Source organism: Callithrix jacchus, chromosome 2 (genome assembly GCF_049354715.1).
Source record: "Callithrix jacchus isolate 240 chromosome 2, calJac240_pri, whole genome shotgun sequence".
Taxonomy (NCBI): domain Eukaryota; kingdom Metazoa; phylum Chordata; class Mammalia; order Primates; family Cebidae; genus Callithrix; species Callithrix jacchus.
Window position 1 is genome coordinate 166,122,733 of NC_133503.1, and position 20,205 is coordinate 166,142,937.

The 20,205-nt window shown below is 40.1% G+C and overlaps 1 protein-coding gene across 11 annotated transcripts in view; it reads left to right on the forward strand.

The window, feature by feature from the left end:
* The window catches only part of DAB2 (DAB adaptor protein 2), a 96,400-nt gene that overhangs the window by 24,274 nt on the left and 51,921 nt on the right, over positions 1–20,205 (forward strand). For 6 of the 11 annotated variants that reach the window (XM_008992132.5, XM_035291642.3, XM_035291641.3 and 3 more), the window contains exon 1: positions 19,773–19,950. The exons of 3 other annotated variants lie outside the window; for them this stretch is intronic. The gene's annotated coding sequence lies outside the window, so the exon portion shown is untranslated. Of the gene's footprint in view, positions 1–17,750; positions 17,876–19,772; positions 19,951–20,205 lie in introns of those variants that run through there. 2 more of the 11 variants (XM_078365545.1, XM_078365546.1) reach the window with 1 other exon arrangement.

Genomic DNA, 20,205 nt, shown 5'->3' on the forward strand with positions numbered 1-20,205 from the left:
TCCCAAGTGGAAAAGCTTCCAAAACAGGGTTGACCAGGTTGAACGAGCAGGGCCCGCCTCTTACAAAGACATTTCCTCCTGGTCAAGACTGAGTTTCCTTTTCTGTAAAAAAGGGTCAGCATGCTAAATTATTGTTAGAATTCTGATGCTTTCTCGTAAGCAGCTTCTGGGCACTTGCATAGTAATTCAAAATGTAATCTTTATTTTAGGGAAAAAAATCACTAAAACGGGGTCAGACTAACCTGTCATTTTCCTCTTCTATTTTGAAGCTCTCCATATGGGATTTAACCTCTCCCAAAAAAAGCACTTGGAAAATTTCTGGTTAGGCCACTTGCTTGTTTTGTGAATGATGTTTGTGGTTGGCTAGAACACATATAGCATGTCTTCTTATTGCTGCCTTTTTCATGTATGTTTTTGTTATTTTGGCATTTTGATGGAAGTGATTAAATATCATTTGGTTTGAAGCTGGTGTAGAAACTGTAGAGATGGTGAAAATACTCCCTAGCAGAAATCCAACGTACAAATACTCATACAATCATAAACACACATACATATGCATGCAACATTCCTAAAGTATATCCAGATAGTTTTGGTTTGATTCAGCTCTTCTCTTGTTTTCTTTTCTTTTCTTCCTCTCTCTCTTTTCTTCCTTCCTTCTGAGAGTATGGAGGGAAGGAAATGAAAGGCAATATGACTTCCTTTTCATTTTAGGCTTGTTTCTAATAAAAGCAGCATTGTTTAGAAGCCCAAGGCCCGTGCTTTCTACCCAGAGTTAAATGTTGTAGAAATGTTTTTTCAAGTCGTATTCAGAATGACTGAAATATTTTTGTAGGGTGTCACCTCCCAAGCCATCATGAATGTTTACAGTTTGAACAGCAAGTAGTACGGCTATAGTGACTTTTATAGGAATGTTCCTTCCCCACCCCATCTCAGCTCCCCAAAAACATAAAGCTAAAGTAAGTCCTGGTATTAATACATAGACTAAAAATTCCTGACACACTGATAGCATTTAGTAAGCTCCAAAAAGTATCCATAAAAAGTAGAATGTTCCTTATTCTATTAAATCAGTTTTATGCAAGGTTGTGTGATAAAAGCTAACACTTTTCAGAGAAACTCTGTTTTTGGTTATTGGAAAAATTCGACTTCTGTTGATATGCAGAGAGAGGCAAGAATGAAAGAATAAAGTTGGGACTCATGCCAGAATAAATTTTTATGAGGAATTCTACAGCTGTTAGAAGAGTAAAAAAGTCTATTTAACATTTCATATCTGTTGGCAGACTTAAGAGAAAAAATTGATTCCAGTTAAATACTTCTTAGAAATCTTAATCGGAATATCTGGCTTCATTGCTATATAATCCAGTAGTTGGGTCTGTATAATATTTACGTTAAAATTGAAAGGAGATTTTATGTGGATACATATTAAAATACTCTATTTATATATTTTATTATTATAACAATGATTTATTAAAGGCATATACAGAATACTTTGTTACCTATCCATATTTTTTGTTGATAGAAGACATAAACAAATCATCTAATATAATTATTAAAAGAATCATAATCTACTTTCAGTTTACAATGTCAGTTGTTTGTGGGGGGGGTACATTTATTTAGACTCTGTAGACATATTATATACTCACTGCAAATAGCAATATTCTCTATGTGGTCCTTCATATGTAATTTGGAATTGGGCTCAGAAATAAGCTTTCCTCATAAGCTCTCTGAAAAATAAGATGATCTCTAACTCAGAGCATTGTCAAATTATTTGCAATATAAAATCATTTTTGATTTACATAAATCAATTGAAAGCAAAAATCTGGTTATGTCTAATCCTCCTTTTTATAACAAAAATATGTAATGATAGCTCTTTTAAAAATAGAGACATTTTTATAACATTTCTTTCATGATTGATTTTATCTCTTCTATCATAATATGCAGGACAGATATTTTTCAAATCAGAAAAGTGCCACAGAGGTTTCTAATGTGTCATTAAATTAGACACTTGGAATTAGGAATTAGTCATCTGCTATAGAACGTAATGTAATAAGTGTGCCAGTATTGGACACCAGGTCAACTCTACACCAATCTAGGTACCCTCTATTAGGCTGGAAAAAGCATCTTTTCAACTAAAGAATATCAAACTCTAGCCTCCCTTGTTATGAATAAATTACCCTATGGTTTCATTTCCTCATTATCATTTGTGTTCATTAGTTAGCATCTTCTATTACGGTTTAAGAAGATCCATTCAGCTAAATGATAAGTATCTCTACTCACTTCTTTAGTTAACATAATACTTTTATTGTTTTAAAAATGCTTGAATTTTTGTTGTGTTCAGACTTAATGTGTCAGTTCAGCCTGGAGACTATTCAATTAAAATGAATAGTATAAATTCTCTAAGAAGACTATTTCAGCCAAAAATGTTTCTCAATCTAAAAGATAAATGTTTTACTAGATTTATATCAGGTTTCACTTTTTTGGTAAATAGCACTTCCGTGACAGCCCTACCTCTATTCCCTTGCATTTTTTCTGGGTTTGCCTTGAAGGCTGTATCTGTTTCTATGAGTTTTGCTCAGAACTGCTACAACCAGTGGGCATTCCTCAGCTAAGAAGAACCAGATGGCCATGAAGAGATGTTAATGTTCCCCTTCACATCTCTACTGGCCAATCCTTCTTCAGAGGGCATAGGACTTACTGCTACTCTGAGCCTTAACACTAACCCGAATAACCAAAAACAGTTGTCTTATGTTGATGGCAGGCATAAACCAAAATGACCCTACCTTTTTGTAGCAAGAAACCGACTTGTTTGGGAAGTGAAAGCCCAAAGTTCAGAACTAAGTTGTATCATGTAATACATATGGTACCAAAATAATTTTCTGACCCAGTTAAAATATTTAGGCAAAATAGAAATAGAAAGCACTATGGTTTTACATGATAATGTTTAGAGATACTTGGAGATTAAAAACAGTATGCATCTAAGGGGAGAAATTAAAATGTAGCTAATTTCAAAGCATCTGTCCTAATGGAGACATGATGGATGGTTTAAAACACTGTTCTCTATTCCTTCTACCTTCTTTGTTAAATATTTGAGAAGTCATGCAGAATAAGGGAAAGGTCAGTTATAAGGGCAGAGTAATAGAAGAAGAATTGGCACTTTCACCAGCAATCAATGTGCACTTGAAAAAATTCCTGACCTCTCTGAGATCCAACATTATCGTCTTTAAAATGAAAACAATGCTTTGGGAGGCCGAGGCGGGTGGATCATCAGGTCAAGAGATTGAGACCATCCTGGCCAACATGGTGAAACCCCGTCTCTACTAAAAATACAACAATTAGCTGGGTGTGGTGGAGTACGACTGTAGTCCCAGCTACTGGGGAGGCTGAGGCAGAAGAATTGCTTGAACCCGGGAGGCAGAGGTTGCAGTGAGCCGAGATTGTGCCACTACACTCTAGCCTGGCACCTGGCAACAGAGCGAGACTCTTTCTAAAAAAAAAAAAAAAAAAAAAAAAAAAAATGAAAACAATGACAATGGTCTCACTTGAAAGATTAATATAAGAATCAGATGAGAATATATATTGTATTAGTTCATTTTCACACTGCTGATAAAAACATACCTGAGACTGGGCAATTTACAAAAGAAAGAGGTTTAACTGGGCTCATAGTTCCACGTGGCTGGGGAGACCTCACAATCATGGTGGAAGACAAGGAGGAGCAAGTCACATCTAATGTGGATGGCGGCAGGCAGAGAGAGAGAACATGTACAGTTCTCTCTTTAAAACCATCAGATCTCATGACACTTATTCACTATCATGAGAATAGCACAGGAAAGACCTGCCCCCATAATTCATCACCTCCGCACCAGGTTCTTGCAGCAACATGTGAGAACTGTGGGAGTTAAAATTCATTCACGATGAGATTTGGGTAGGGACACAGCCAAACCATTACATATATTGTGTATATACATATATGGTTTTTTTTGTGTGTGTTTGTTTGTTTTTTGAGACAGGGTCTCACTCTGTCACTCGGTCTAGAGTGCAGTGGCAGGATCAGAGCTCACAGCAGCCTTGACCTCCCACATGCAGATGATCCTCCCACCTCAGACGGAAAATATTTTTTAAAGCGTATTAAACTAAAAAAATTGAGTGCAAATAATGCAAAATCAGCATGATCTTCATCAAGATCAAAGTTGTTTTTAAGTTCTATCCCATTCTATTTCTGTCCACTGGTGGAGGTGCTACTGACTCTTGAGCAGCAAGAGGATAAAGAAGACAAGGCAATCTTTCCCATCCCCAAATATCAGCAGTGCTTTTGCAATGTAGTATTGCCCTTTGCAGCCGTGTCCTGACTACCAAAAATGCCCCTGAAAGAAAATCTACTTGGAGCTTTGTAGATTGATTTCCCGACTTTATGAATCCAGGAGAAAGGGAAATAGACTCTGGAACATCTCACCAGACAAGCACATGACAGCAATATAGGCCTCTTTCTAGAGCTCAAAAGCCAAATAGACTTTGTACCTATTTGTTCTCTTCTCCCCATGGTGCGAAACAGACAAGAAGATGAGGTCATTCCACAAATCATCTGACTCCAGCTTGAAATCAGTAACCCAGGGAAAAAAAGCACTTGAGGAGCATAGGGACATCAAACTGGGGCCCTGGCTTGGGCGTTCTGATTAGGTCTGATGTTGAGCAGAGGGTGGTAAAAGTGACTCAATTGATCCTTGACCCTGGAAGAATCTCCTCCAGCCTCCAGATACCTGGATCTACCTCTGGAGGTGGGAGGAACTGGGGAAACAAAGCCAAACTCTCTCAATCATGAGGTACTATGATATTGAGTCTGAATTCTGACTTTCTACATGCTGAAATAATATTTTTTCTATAAAATAACTTAATGTAGGAAGCTCTCTGATTTGCTCTCTGAGACAAATCATAGAAATCCTTGAGTAAGGTTATGATTTGCCTGTAGCACACAGCAGGTAACCTAGCAGTAACTGGCACGACAAAAATGTTGGAATGAATGAATGGATGAATGAACTCCATGGGACACCTAATGGTGGTAGTGATCTTTATTTTTCTTTGTTATGAAAATTTTAAAATATAAACAAAAATAGAGAGAACTATTTATTGAATCTACATATACTAATCACTCTGCTTCAAAAATCTTGTTTTGTCTATTCCCTCAATTTTAGGGGTAAGCTAGGTTTTTTTTAAAATCTAAGGTATTATGTCATTTTACCCATAAATACATCACTATACTTCTCTGACTCACAAAGATGATGCATTAGTTGACAATAATTTCTTATCTTCTAAAATTTCAATTTCTCTGTCTCAAAAATATTTTTTAAACAATGATTTGGTGGCTCACACCTGTAATCCCAGCACTTTGGGAGACCGAGGCAGGTGGATCACGAGGTCAGGAGTTCAAGACCAGCCTGGCCAACATGGTGAAACCCTGTCTCTACTAAAAATACAAAAATTAGCCAGGTGTGGTGGCAGGTGCCTGGAATCCCAGCTACTCAGGAGGCTGAGGCAGGAGAATTGCTTGAACTGGGCAGTGGAGATCGCAGTGCAGTGAGCTGAGATTGCGCCACTCCACTCCAGCCTGGGTGTCAGAGTGACTCTGTCTCAAAAACAACAACAACAGCAACAAAACTGATTTGTTTGAATCAGAATCCACAAGATTCACACACAAAACAATTTTTTTTTTTTAAGATGGAGTCTTGCTCTATCACCCAAGCTAGATAGAGTGCAGTGGTGCAATCTTGGCCCACCACAACCTCCGTCTCCCAGGTTCAAGCAATTCCCCTGCCTCAGCCTCCTGAGTAGCTGGGACTACAGGCACCTGCCACCACACCTGGCTAATTTTTGTATTTTTAGTAGAGACAAGGTTTCACCATGTTGGCCAGACTCCTGACCTCAGGCAATCCGCCTGCCTCAGCCTCCAACTGTGGGGATTACAGGCATGAGCCACCACACCTGGCAAAATTGTGTATTTTTTTATCTCTTAAATGTTCGTGAATCTATAATTGTCTTTCTCATCCCACTCCACTTCGTTAAAGTCATTGAATTGCTGGCAAACTCAGGTCATATGTCCCATAAAACGTACCACATTCTGGATTTGGCTGACGTGATTAGTAGCGTCATTTAAGCAAATCCTCTACCTGTGTAATTCCTTCATCTTGGTAACCATATCTAGAGGTTTGATCAGATTCAGTTTACTTCAAGTGAATTTTGTTGTTGGCTATGTATTTCCTACTGCATCTCACAGGAGTAATCTTTTTAAACATACCAAGTGGCAGGAGTTAATTTAGCCTAATTATATTCCAAGTATAAAATGGAGTAGGTCTCTATGCTGGACCTACTAGAAATCAGATCCTCAAATTAAACAATCTTCTCTCTCTCTCTCTCATTTGGTTTGTTTTAATGGACCTGCGTTAGTGCAATAATGAACTATAGGCAGTGACTATTTGCATGCAAATATTTTCTCAAACTTCAGACAAGAACAACGGTATAAGTTGAGCAAGTTTAGCTGGCATTCCCCTTCTTAGAGGAGAACTGTCAGTCATGTGCAGATTAACATTTCCAAGTTGGAAGAGTAGGTGAGAAGGGAAGGTTAAATCATGACGTTTGGGGACTACAGTGGTTTGCTGATAGTCACAGTCAGTGAAATACATTGCATAAGAGAACTTTAAGAATCAATTAGCTCTGTCAGTTTGTGATAAGTGCTATGGAGAAAATGTAAATTGAAGAAGAGGGATAAGGTACTAGGGAAGCAATTTTAAATGTAATGATTGCATTAGCTTTTTGGGGCCGCCCTAACAAATGACCAAAAAAGAACTGATTTAAAAGAAACTGATTTTTTCACAGTTCTGGAGAATTAAGTTCAAAGTCAAGGTGCCATCAAGGCCATGCCCCCTCCAAAGGGTATGGGGAAGAATCTATTCCACGCTTCTCTCCTAGCTTCTGGTGGTTTCCAGTAAACCTTGGTGTTTCTTGGGTTACAACTGCATCACTCTAACTTCTGCCGCCAGCTGCACTTTCCCTTCTTCCCTGTGTGTATCCAAATTTCCCTTTCCATAAAAGGACACCAGTGATTGGATTTAGGCTCCACCCTTATTCAGTATGGCTTCACCTTAACTTGAGTACATCTGCAGAGACGCTATTTCCAAACAAAGTCACATTCAAAAGTTCCAGGCAGAATTTTTGGAGGACACTATTCAACCTGGTACAATGGTCAAAAATACTCTCCACGGCAAAGTGGCGTTTGAGCAAATATCTATAGTAGTTAAGGGATAGGACCTAAGCAATCATTAATTGGGATGAGGACAATCCAGACAAAGAATAGCAAGTGTGACAGTCTGAGGTATCAGTGAGCCTGAAGTGGTTAGAGAACAGTAAGAAGACCAGTTGGCTGCAGTGAAGGAAGTGAGGGGAAGATCTGTATGAGCAGCTGTTAAAAAATTAAGATGGGGGATGGGAGGAGCAAATCAATAGAGCCTTGAAGGCCATTTGTAAGGATACTGGTTTTGCCTCTGATGGAGATGGGCATTGCTGAAGAGTTCTCAACAAAAGTGTACTATTTTTGGATGTATTTCATGAAGATCTCTGGCTGCTATGCTGATAATAGACTGTGGGAAGGGTAAGAGCAAAAGCAGTTGGAGGTTATTTCATGAATCCATGTGAGAGGCAATGATGGCTTGGGCCAAGGTAGTAGCAGTGGAGACAGTGAGAAGCTACCAGAAAATAAAAATAGTACATAAAAATATTTCAAGCTTTTTCCATCAATATTTATCTGCTATCTATCAAACTGTTTTGTCACCTGTCAGTATTAATTATCAGACAATAAAAGCAAGTCCTAAAAGTTTAAGAATTCTTTTTATGAGAAAATCTTAAAATCAGAAGAAATGAAGAAACTGAATGTTTTTCTTTTCTTTCTTCCAATTCACAATGATAGCTACCATAGGGCCTGCTATTTGCCAGGAATTTATTTTACATTTATTATTATTATTTTTTTTTTTTGAGACGGAGTTTCGCTTTTGTTAACCAGGCTGGAGTGCAATGGCGCGATCTCGGCTCACTGCAACCTCCACCTTCTGGGTTCAGGCAATTCTCTTGTCTTGGCCTCCTGAGTAGCTGGGACTACAGGCACGCCCCACCATGCCCAGCTAATTTTTTGTATTTTTAGTAGAGACAGGGTTTCACCATGTTGACCAGGATGGCCTTGATCTCTTGACTTCGTGATCCACCTGCCTCGGACTCCCAAAGTGCTGGGATTACAGGCTTGAGCCACTGTGCCCGGCCTTTTACATTTATTATGATGTTATTTAATCCACAAAATAAACCTGCAACACAAGCATGGGTTTTCATTTTTGCAAAAAAGAAATTTATAGTTCAGAGAAGTGTTTATCCAAAGCCGTATGACTAGATAATAACAGAGCCAGCATTCTAATTAATGTCTGCCTAAGTTCAATCCCATATATTTCTATCATGCTATACTGTTAATTATGAAAAAAGTCATTATGCTCTGATCATTGTGGTCCAGATTTTTAAGCAGCATGTTCTAGAGAGACTACATTTGAGATTCTTTACTTGTAAGTAGTTGATTAGTCAATTTGACTAATTGATTGGCCAGGAAGATGGTGGAAAGAGACTCTTTAGTAGTCGAATGCTAGGAGAGAAAGACACTGGTACATATCTCATAACCAGTGATGTGTGAGAGCCAGTGCTGATGCTAACAAGAGCCAATTGTCTTCATCTTTTCCCTACTCCACAGTCAGTAACGCTACATGACAGCTTGAAATAAGCCATGGTGGGAGTTTTTAACACAGAGAAATCAACAAATACAGTAAGTCAAGGCATTTTAAATTCATGGATCTAGCTTACTAGCCTACTATTGCCTATAAATTAAACTCAATCACAACAAAATATAAAAGTGTGTGTGTGTGTGTGTGTGTGTGTGTGTGTGTACATGTCTAGGCCAAGGGTGGAGGGAGAGGGAAAAAAAAAAGGAAAAAAGGAAGAGGAAGAAATTGACTTGCTAGGTGTGGTTAATGTCTAACATTAGTTTTCAAACTTGCCTCATGTTCAGTGTAAGTCAAAAAACAGGAAATGTCTACTTGTCAGATAAATGCATTTTCATAAGTCTACGATGATGTATTTTATGGTTGTTTTCAGTTGACCTATAAGACTTAATGCATTTTCAGCTGCAACTTCGATAATTCTAGATTGGTTTTCCCTCTCCTCAAACCAACACCTAGCATAACACCTTCCCATGTGGTGTTTCTTTAGCAAATACAATTTTGGTAAGCTCGGTTCTTCCATGGAAGACCGAGCCCACAGCCATCCAGTGGAAGGAAGCCTGTTACACGGGTTCCCGAAGTTTTGGTTTCTCTCTCGATAGAAGCAAGTGGTGACGTTTCCTTCTCTGGGCTGGCCTGGGGGAGTGTCCTTTCACCAAGAGAGACTGAGAAGGAGAATTAGCTTAAATATTAGCTAATATTCAAAGATTTCTTTGCCATGGGGAAAAAAATCAGAGTCACTCCATTTTGATGATGTTATTTTATCTGAAAGTGAGGTAGAAATCGTGTGGAGGTTATTGGTTATTTTGGATTAGCCTCACAACGTGTATCTTCCTCCACTATTTATACTAAAAAGCAGCAGCCTATATCCTGAACACACATACACATGCAATGCACACACATGCTCATTTCTGCTACATAAACTCTCCTGAGCCCTTTCTCACGGAGACATTTCTTCTTTCCCTGTCCCTTCATTGCTGTGCTCAGCCATAATGTATCACTTCCCGTTTTCTCTTCTCCCTTTCACCAATGACTGTAACCTCTGTAAGCTAAACCCAGGATTAGAGTCTTGTGGTGAAAGTCCAGATACCAGAGATGGCTTGGAAAGGGTATTGAGTCACAATCAAAGTCAGAAAAATGAATCCGATGAAGTCATTGACACAGACGAAAGAAACAAACAACAGGAGCTATGATACAAAGCCAAAGTTTGGCCGGGCGCGGTGGCCCATGCCTGTAATCCAGCACTTTGAGAAGCTGAGGCAGGTGGATCACAAGGTCAGGAGTTGAAGACCAGCCTGGCCAAGATGTGCAAACCTGTTTCTACTAAAAATACAAAAATTAGGCGGGTGTAGTGGCAGGTATAATCCCAGCTACTCAGGAGGCTGAGACAGGAGAATTGCTTGAACCCGGGAGGTTGCAGTGAGCCAAGATTGAGCCACTGTTCTCTAGCTTGGGCAACAGAGGAAGACTCCATCTCAAAAAAAAAAAAAAAGTCAAAGTTGACAGAGAAGGACAAGGAAGCTGGCGGGCTGAAGCCATGGAGCAGTGATAGGAGCACACAAAAGGAATGTGATCAGCGTGCATTCCAAAGTTGGGCTGGAGAGTGTGCTCCACTCAAAGCATTTTCATTTCTAAGTAAAATAATAACAAGAGTTAGTGTTGCCTAGGGGTTAAAGGCACAGACCCTGCAACCAAGTTACCGGGGTTTAAAGCCTGGCTCTGGCTCTACCATTTACTAGTTCTGTGACTCCTGAGTCCATTTCTTCATCTGTAAAATTGAGACGGTAGGTTTTAATGCACTGGATTTTTCTGAGGTCTAAATAAATTAATATCTGTAAAGTGCTTTAGAAGAGTGTCTATATTAATCGACACGAAAGTAAGACAGTACACACCCATGGACCCAGCATCAAGAAAAAAGATTACTTGTATAATTGGAGCACCCTTGTCTTTATCTCCCTAGTTCCTCTCAGAAGTAACCACCACCTTGAATTCGTGATTTCTTGCCCCCATTTTTTTTTTTTTTAAGAGAAAGGGTTTCACCATGTTGGCCAGGCTGGTCTTGTATTCCTGACCCCAGGTTTTCCGCCTGTCTTGGCCTCGCAAAATGCTGGGATTACAGGCCTGAGCTACTGCTCCCAGCCCAGTCTTTTTTTTTTTTTTTTTTTAGTAGACAAAAGATTATCTAAAATGTCTGAATTTTCCAAGTGTAGCTCCAAAAATGTGGAGCCTCCTATTAGCAGTTAACAAGGTGATCGGCAGCCATCTTTTCTATCCTTCTAATGCACCATCCAAACAAAATTAGTACAAGTCAGGGAGAGAGGCCAAGTTTTCAGGTCTTTTATTTTTTAAAACAAAACAAAAAAAGGAATGAAGAAGAGGAAGAAAGTGGAAGAGGAAGAGGGAGAGAGAACGGGAGTGTTGCTTTATTGCCCAGGCTAGAATGCAGTCTAAAAATGGGTATTGAAAACCTCTTTTATGCCAATAATTGTGCTTAATAATGGTCAACCAATATTTCATTTAAACCTGTGAGTAGGTGTGATGTGGTACTGATAAGAGTGTATTTAAAGTGTACAGTGGAGAGTTCTATAAATGTTTATTAGGTTTACTTGTTTTGGATCTGAGTTCAAGTCCTGGATATCCTTATTACTTTTCTGTCTTGTTGATCTATCTAATATTGATGTTGAAGTCTCCCACTACTATTGTGTGGGAGTCTAATTTGTGATTTATTGCCCCCATTTTTATATACATTTATTTATATGAATATTTGTACCTCTAAGCAATAAGTAATTTTATTTTTTGTATTTCAAACCATGTATAAATGGCATCATGCTTTCTGTCTTCTGTGACTTGCTCTGCTTACTTAATCCATCTGTGTTGATACAAGCAGCTCTGGGCCATAGAGCCTCACCATTCCTATTATTGTTAGAAGATTCCCAAGGGATGCATGCACCGTAACTTATTTGTCGGTTTTCCTGTTGATAGACACTTAAGCTATTTCCACTTTTGGCTATTCTAAACATTCTTAGATGTATTTCTTGGCAAACAAGTGGGAATTACCGCAGCCTGTTATAGAAGTAAAATTTCTGAGTTTTAAGGTAAGCTCATTTTCAAATTTACTTGATATTTTTAAAATTACTCAATTAAGATGCTTGAAAAACTAAACATTATTTTGCATTGTCATCAGCACTGTGCTACGTGCTAACTACTACTGTCAACCCTTCACACATCTAACTTATTTCATTCTGATAACAACACTAAGAGGGATGTTCTATTTCCCTTACATTATAGAAGTTCAGCAATAGTCTTCAAATAACACAACTGCTGAGTTCAAATAACATAACTGGTAAGTTAGGATTCACACCTAGAGGCACTATCTCCAGAATCATGCTAAATGCAAAATCAACTATAATAAAAAGCCAAGATACTTTGACAAAAAAAAAGCATTATCAGGGCTGGGCACAGTGGTTCACGCCTGTAATCCCAGCACTTTGGGAGGCCGAGGGGGGCAGATCACGAGGTCAAGAGATCGAGACCATCCTGGCCAACATGGTGAAATCCAGTCTCAACTAAAAGTAAAAAAATTAGCCAGGTGTGGTGGTGCGTGCCTGTAGTCCCAGCTACTCGCGAGGCTGAGGCAGGAGAATTGCTTGAACCTGGGAGGCAGAGGTTGCAGTGAGCCGGGATCGCTCCACTGCACACCAGCCTGGTGACAGAGCGAGATTCTGTCTAAAAAAAAAAATAAATAAATAAATAAATAAATAAATAAATAAATAAATGCGTTATGAGACAGATAAAAAGCCTTCATTGAAGGGGATAGGACTTCAAATAATCCAGAATGGCCCCATTTAAATCATTATGTCTCTAAGGACCCTATTTCCAAGTGAAGGACGTTCTGAGGTTTAGGTAGACATGGATTTTGGAAGGGCATTACTCAACCCAGGGATCGCTCTCTACCATCTGTGGCCAAGGAGAGGAGTCTAATCCACTTTTCTTATGACAAGCTTTTGAATATTTTAAAAGAGTTCTGCTAGTCACAGATGTCCCCTCCCTCCCTATCCTGCAACACAAAGGCTTGTCCTGGCTCTACATACCCATTTCAGCGAGGCCACACTGGGAGCTCCCAGCCGTTCTGATTCCCAGAAGGGTCCCTCACTGTCCAAGTGGTCCTGCTCTGGATACCCTTCCATGTGTCAGTGACTTTCTCATGAAAGAGTATGCATAACAGAAAATGCTTTTCCACGTGTGGGCAGACCACTGCAGGGTACAGTGAACCGGAAGAGTTGTCACTAGCCACTAGAATTATGGTTAAGTCAGGCTGTGTGACCTGTGCAGTTCTAGATCTTTCAGGAGACTTGGGTAGTAGTTCTAGCTCTGTCTCTCACTCTGTGAACAGAAGTAAATCAGGGTTCCTGCATCAACATTTCTTAACCTTTAGAAACAGGATTACTTGCCCTAACCTGCTTGACAATGATGTTGTGAGGATAAACACAAGATTGGTACAAAAGATTAGATAAAATCCTCAGATAAAAATAAATAGAAAGAATGTGGAATGGCCATACAACCACAGTGCAATGGAATTTAACCTTGTCTTATGCTATGGGGTCCTTTGATAGCATAAAAGGACCTCTCCAGAAAATGCACATACTTGTGCATTTTCACAAATGCTTGTGTGAAGCATATGCATGTACATGTGCATCACGCTAATTAGGGAGTTAAATCACCCTGGAGTCCAGACACAGCTTCCCTCCAATCTCTAATGAAGAAGTGACTTTGAGCATGCACACTAAGTGAGTACAGCAAATGGTATTCCTTTCTCATTCACAAGTGGCCATTCCACTTTAGAACGGAAGCTGTTCAACCAGTCCAGGAACCTAGGCACATCACATGCACATGGTTGGATGGAGCAGAAGTGTTTGGGGACTGAATCGAATATCTGTGCATGGTTAGACTCTTCTTTTCTTTTCTTTTTCTTTCCTTTCTTTTCTTTTCTTTTCCATGTGTGCGATGACGATGATTATTATTATTACTTGAGACAGTGTCTCGCTCTATCACCCATTCTAGAATGCATCGGTGTGATCTCTGCTCACTTCAACCTCCACCTGCTGGGTTCAAGCAATTCTCCTGCCTAAGCCTCCTGAGTAGCTGGGACTACAGGCATGCGACACCATGCCCAGCTAATTTTTGTATTTTTTTATAGTAGAGATGGGGTTTCACCATGTTGGCCAGGCTGGTCTCGAACTCCTGACCTCAGGTGATCCACCTGCCTCAGCCTCCCAAATGTTGAGATTACAGGCATGAGCCACCACGCCTGGCCAGACCCTGTTTTCAGTAGTAACAACAGGTCTTAGAAGAAATGAGGTTAGTTTTTAATGCTCATTGCCTCATTCTCTGCTTCCCTCCCTCTTTCAATATCCCCATTGCAGCAGAAATTCAGTCATCTCTCTTTGATGGAATGAAATTGATTTATTAAAATAATCCTCACTAATAAGTTAGAAAGTCAGGGTTTGGGACTATCTCACCTAAAGGATCAGCCTTAAGAAATTTCACGACAGCCAGAGGAGCACAGTTAGCAAAACACACAATTTACTAAACAAATTTCTGATATTGGTGGTGGCAATAATTTGGGACAAGAACACCTTTCCAGCAATAATGTATTTGTGGTATTCTTTCTACATAATTTACTGCATGTTTATAGTATTGATCTTTCCAAAGTCTTTCATTATATGGTTGTCTTTGCTTCCCACCAAAATGGGAGGGTGAGATGGGAGAATGTCCATTTTATAGACAAGGAAGTCGTATCCTTGAGAAGTTAAGCAGCTTGCCCTTAATCTGGAAGTTAGTAAGAGATGGAACCAGTACTTTAGCCCAGATCTGATTCTAAATCTCACTCTCCTTTGCTATGTCATGAAGACAATCATGAAACTCATAGCTTTAATTCTCAAATAACCACCTTGAAGCCAAGATGTAGTGTGACTGCAGGGATAGTAGAGGGTTGTCCCAGGAGTTGAAAGTCTATATTCTTCTTTCTAGGTATCTAAATAGAGGAAAAAAAAAAAAAAAATCTGTCCCTGTTCTTCCAGAGATACCTCTCTTAAACAATGAGAAGTGCTTTTTATTCTATAGGAAGAAACGGGATTGCAAATGCAAATATTTGGATACAATCAATGAAAATGGCTGGTATGAGATCTTTCTTTCTTTGAAAACAAGCTTTGACAGGGAGAGAAGATACCACCAGAGCCAGGAGCCTATCTGAGACTCCAGAAAGCCAGGCCAGTGGCTAATGACAGGTGGCCCCTGTCTCTCAGTTCTGTGGTTTTGATTTTGAGTGAATCCCTCTCTATGTCTCTCCACATAGTTCTTATCCCACAAAGGATATCAAAAGAGTATCCCCTTGACCTCAGGAGAAATGCAGCATTTCTCAAACTGTGGTCCCCAAGACCACTGCATCAGAATGGCCTGGAAGCGCTGATTAAAACACAGATTCCCTGGTACCCACTACAGACCTTTCCAGAGAAGTCTCTGATGCTGGGCTGAGGAATTTACCCTAGTAGCCATCTTCCGGGATGACTTGCAAATATTACTATTTGACAACTATCGCTCTAGAAGCTGAATTAGCAATGAGAATACTGATGAATACTCACTTTTGAAAAGCCTAAAGGTAGACCTCCATGAAAACTATTTGTAGGATTTCTTTTCTTCTCTTTCCTTATCTTAAAATGATATAATATTTTAATTAAAAAGAAAAACACAAACCTGTGCATGTATCGTTCACTTCGATGCATAAATGTGACCAATATCTGCGTAAGGGCTATTTTCATTTTTTTTTTTTTTTTGCATGGCTCCCACCCCTTTTCTCTGCCCTTGTCTCCACCAGGCCCCTAGTAATCTGAACTGCAACCTCCCTGATAATCCTACATATACACACACAGACATATGTACTCAAATATATATAAACAGGTGTTGCTTTTTATATTACTAAAATAGAAATAGCTTTTCCACTCTTTTGTATATCTTGCTTTTCTCACTCAACAAAACTTAAATCAAAATATTCCCAATTACAAGGTTTGACTCTATAATTTGTTATAATTCATCCATACTATGAACTCATATGCAAGAATGGTTACATATGAGTTCACAGTATGGATAAATTATAACGTATTCAGTCATTGTTCATTGACAGGCATACTTTGTCCTAGCTTCCTGCTGCTATGAACGATACAATTAACATCCTTGCATATTATACATGTGCTTTATTTCTAGTGGATAGATTCTTACTCCTAGGATAGAGAAGTGTATGTGTTTGCTTCATTCACAATTAATATTAGTATTCCTGCAGCGTTTTATGTATTTTCATTTTTGATAACTTCTGCTAAGATTCTTTCCAAGTAAGACAGTATTTATTCGAATGGTAATTTTTTTTTTTTGAGACGGAGTTTCGCTCTTGTTAACCCAGGCTGGAGCGCAATGGCGCGATCTCGGCTCACAGCAACCTCCGCCTCCTGGGTTCAGGCAATTCTCCTGCCTCAGCCTCCTGAGTAGCTGGCATTACAGGCACGCACCACCACGCCCAGCTAATTTTTTGTATTTTTAGTAGAGACGGGGTTTCACGATGTTGACCAGGATGGTCTCGTTCTCTTGACCTCGTGATCCACCTGCCTCGGCCTCCCAAAGTGCTGGGATTACAGGCTTGAGCCACCGCGCCCGGCCTCGAATGGTAATTTTTATGAGAGTATTTATTTCCCTTTCACAACTTCTCATTATAAAAATTTGTATTGGTAAGTGAAATGTAATTGATTATATACATTTATATTATTGAATTTTAAATGGTCTTCATTTTACAAGTACTGATTTTTCCAAGTACTCTAGTGGTCTACCACCTGAGTTTCATTAAATGGCACAAAACAGAAAAACACATAGTAGTCTTGAGGGGCCATTGTAGTGTAAGCAAGAAAACAAAACGCAAACAAACAGGTTGCCTTCAACGAAACGATCCTCTAAATATTTTAGATCAGATAGATAGGCAGGTAGATGGATAGACAGAGATATGAAAAAAACCCCGACATTTGTTTTGACTTGCCAGCCACCAAATCTGGTAGGGTCAGTTTTTCTGTAATGTTAAATATGCAGGACTGGTCAAGGTCAGAGAACATTTCTGGGAACAATAGCCATTCTCTTCATTTTTTTTAATGATATGGAGAAGTAAAAAAGAGAGATGCGAACTTGCTAGGTCCACTTCAACAAATCCTTGTTTGATTTGAACATCTCTAAGTGTCCAGCAAGCCATCAAAGGCTTATGGGCAATTTACTTTATAGCCGGTTCCAAAGTGCCATTTACAATTCATGGGAAATGGCAGGATTCAAAATGGGTGGTTTAAGGAGGACAAGAGCAGAAGAGAGGGGGATAGAAGAAGCAATGGAGAAAGAGGAGAGAAAGTATTAGGTCTGTGAGCTAACAGGGGAAAACAGCTTAATTATGGAAGAAAAGACACATGCATAGGATAGTTGGAACAGGCCGAGTTGCTGTGGAAGCACATTCCAGGAAAATCTTAAGAGATTACTTTAATAATAAACCATGCATTCTTCCAAGCCATCACGGGATTAACTACCCCTTTCCTAGGCTGGGAGCACAGTCATTTCTTTTATTTTATTTTTTCCTTCTCCCTCACAGGCAGGTTTTCTGCAAGGGACAATTGCCATTCAAAGACTATTGTTTTTCAAGCATTGCGTTGACTTTTCCTCACCTTAATTTTCTAAACATACATTTCAGTGGTGATAAGAAAAGACCACAAGTTAGGCAGGGCGAACATGTGGGTGGGCTTGGGTGTGATTCTCCAGAGGGAAGGATATTCATTTTGGATTTGCTGCAAAGTGAACAACTTAGATGTGATAGAGACTATGTTTCACTAGGGATAAAAAGAGTTAAATTAATTTTCTTTTTTTTTTTCTTAATGTGAGCAGGACATTGAATTACTGCCAGAAGCAATATCAGTGCCCTAGAGATATAAAAATACACTTCAAACCAGAATTCTCTGCCATCGACTCTTCAGATTTCTGTGCAAAATAAGAGATGCCTATTTTAAATTGTAAGTGTGAACCCATTGCTCTTAAATGAACTGTTTTCATCCAAGTCTCTTGAAACTACAACTTATAGCAGATGAAATCATTTTCTTCCTTTGTCTTCTTAGACAAATCCCTTCCATTTGGTAGGGTGGAGCAAACATAAGTTAACATTTCTTAAGAGTCTTTCATTAAAAAAAAAAAAAAAAGGTTTGAGTGGGCACTTCTGATTGGAGAAAATACTACGTATTGAGGTTAAAAGAGACACCCATGTCTGTCTAATTGTCAAAGTACCCATTTGCCTGAAATCAGCAGCCCTTTTCCCAGCTACCTAGCCACTAGAAATAAAACTGGACTTTGAGTTTAGAACCAAACCCTGTGTTCTACGATGTATGAAAATGAAATTTCTCTGTATAAACATTATAAATAGAATACCATACTAGACTAAAATTTGTATACTTCCTGTCATTCACACGTAGTAATTTTTTTAATAGCAAATTACCTCTGAGGAATATTGAAAACTGTCAGCATGGCACTACCCACCTCTGCACGCCCAGGTGTATCAGGGATGAGAAATAGTAGAGGCCAGGGGGTGGAATTTTGGGGTTGGCTGTGCTGCTCTGCACCCCTCAGTACCCCCAACACGGGTTGTTCCAAGCCTGACCTACTTGAGAGCAGACATTGCCACTCACATTGAGCTACCCCAAATTACACAGTGGCTTTGCAGTCAAGCTAGGCACGGACCACAAAATACATCCTTGGTGTCCCACGAGCCCTATTTGAACCCTCAGTTTCCAGAGGTAAAATGCAAATCCACTGTGTTGCTTACTCGATAAAATTAACAACCCACTCCCATCTGAGACACAGTTTAGCATTTTCACATTTACTACGTGCTGCCTCTGACTTTAACAAATTTAAAAAAAAATTTAAAGGAAGAGACACGGCTTTCACAAAAGTAATTCCAGAATTCTTCAAAAAGCAGCAGAGCTTCTGTGGATGTTTTACAATGGTTCTTGATTTTAAAATATGGAGAGAATGAATTCCCAGCTTACTAACACTGCGCAGTACCTTCTACCTCTCAGCACCCTGTGTATTTTTAAATATTTTATTTCTTGCTGCTCATGTTTTTCCTGGAAGTATAAGAAATGCTATGGAAATTCGTGCAAAGTCATGTTATGTGTCTACATATGGGCATATATACACTGTAAGGGAAGCCGATATATAATCTCTGATCAATATATTATAACTTATTTGATAGGCTACATAGATGTGAACATGTTTTGCTCATATCCATTTCCTAGGGAGAATATTGTTTTTATATCCGTATATACAGGATATTTCATATGTAAATATGGTATGTTTTACATATGCACACATCGATTTTCCAGTAATTTAAGCACATTTGCATCTGCAAAGAGGGAGACGAGAATTTCTTCTAGGGGGGCAATGCAATCGCAGGATCAACTTCAGAAACTGCAGATCTGTGCAGGATCCGTTGTCCCTGGTCAGGAAAGTCAGGAGTAAAGGCAGCCCTTTGTTCGAAGGGCCCCAACGGGTTGGTTGGGATGACTCCGGGTGCCACATCACTCGCAGTGGCAATCCAGGGAACGGATCTGTGAAACGAAGCTCAGTGGATCCCACCCCTTTCCTCCAGAGCTTCCCTTTCCTGTCCTTATTTGCACCCGCCCCCCGCCCGCAGCGGTCTAGGGCTTTTGACTTCGCCCCGAACGCATTTCCCCTCCCGTCGCTGGGTCCCTGCGATCGCCCCCAGCTGGTGGGGCTCGCGGAGCCCAGGGGAGCCGGGTCCTACGCGCCGCCGCTGCAGCGCGAGTTAATAAACAGTTAAGTTTGGAAGACTCTGCAGACACGTTGAGGGGGAGTTACCCAGCCCAGGCAGCAAAAACATCCTGGCACATTCCTGGGGAGTCCTCAGCTGCCAGCATCTGATTAGAACCATATCTCTCTCCGGGAGTGGCCGCGCGGCCCCGAAGCTCCCGGCCGGCGGCTATTTAAGCGGGGCCCGCCGCATCCGCTGCGCGGCAGCCTGGAGGCTCCAGGCGCGGGGAGGTCATGCTCGCTTCGCGGAGGCAATAGCTAGCCGGTGAGTAGCTTCCAAACCCTTCTTCCCTCTGGCTCCCTTTTTTTTTTTTTTTTTTTTGCAACCCCCTCCTCTCCTTTGCTCTCCTTCTCTAGCCCCCGGCTCCCCTTTTTGGGTACAGACCTTGGGCTGTGGGGAATCTTAGAAATGAGACCGTGTGCTTGGGGAAACGAGCTGTTTTGTGGCCTGACATCTGAGGAATGCTTCCACGGAACGTATTTACCTTTCGAATCGGACTCCAGATGCCCAGCTTGTGAC